A 1,237-nucleotide genomic window follows, 5' to 3' on the forward strand; every position below is an offset into this window, starting at 1 on the left:
TACCGTCGGGTCATAGTTTACACAATGGCTACGGGCTGGGGCGTTCCTTAAAAGCAGTTCTAGACTCGGAGCTGAACCTGTACGAGACGCAAAAAAAAACAAACAACGGAGTGCTCAGAAACGTATGGTCGACAAATTGGCCTCCCTGCCCCTCATAGCCTAATCTTCAAAACTAGCACGTTAGCTCGTCACCCTTATTTTGTATATAGTTGCTCGAACTTTGTAAAATATTAATATTCATTAAAGACATTTTTTTTTCTTGAAGAAAAGGAAAGACAAATTTCCTTACTAAAGTGGTAACAATTTATTTATTTATTTATTTTAAGTTTTTTTATACCGATTTTCCTGCATAAAATGCATATCAAACCGGTTTACAATGAAACAGAATGAGCAGGAAGTAAAATTCCTTAGTCTAATACATTTAAACATCAATAATGAAATAATTTTAAACAAAGCAAAAGCTAAATAACATTAATAAAAGTTAAATTATTAACATAAACATAAATACAATTGCTATAAACCTTAAGGTTATGACCCTAAATGGAAGAATGAGAATCCTGTATGCCGATTGGAGGAATGTAGTCATCTGATCTTTGGAATTAGTCCATTATCCTACAGCTACATAACATTTTATACACCCGTAGGCCACTGCATCCAGGAAAAATAGTACTCTTAAAATAAGCCTTTTCTCTATAGACACAGAATGTAAAGCCCATAGTTTGTAAAACCTTCTAGGTGTACAATAAATTAATGAACTGGAAAATGTACAATAGAGGTGGCAAAGTTTTCCCCATAAAATGCATTCAGTCCATTCTAGGATAGATTCAAGTGGCATAGTGATCTCCAAATGATTTGGTCAGTAAGCAGAGATTATGAAAGGTGATTCAAGTTGATGGCCGAGATATCTTCCTGGAAGAAGCAACTGTGGGATGTGACTTTCCTAGCTCTAAGGTAGGGAAAGGGTGATTTGCCTCTATTCAATTGAAAGTTAGAATGGATTCCCCAAGGGAGCCATTTGTATCCAGAGCCAGGATTTCTTATCCCAGGGTTAGAAGGATTAAGGAGTTTGTCCAGAGGAATCCCTCATGAGAGGCTCTTAAGAAAACTAAAAAGTCATGGGATAGGAGATCACGTGGTGTACTGAGGGTGGAGGATGTGATTCCTTCCCTCTCGGCGGCCGATCCCTAGAATCGGCCCCCATCTGCATTACCCCGGCAAGCACAGAGCCCCTTTTCCA

Source organism: Rhinatrema bivittatum, chromosome 4 (genome assembly GCF_901001135.1).
Source record: "Rhinatrema bivittatum chromosome 4, aRhiBiv1.1, whole genome shotgun sequence".
NCBI lineage: Eukaryota > Metazoa > Chordata > Amphibia > Gymnophiona > Rhinatrematidae > Rhinatrema > Rhinatrema bivittatum.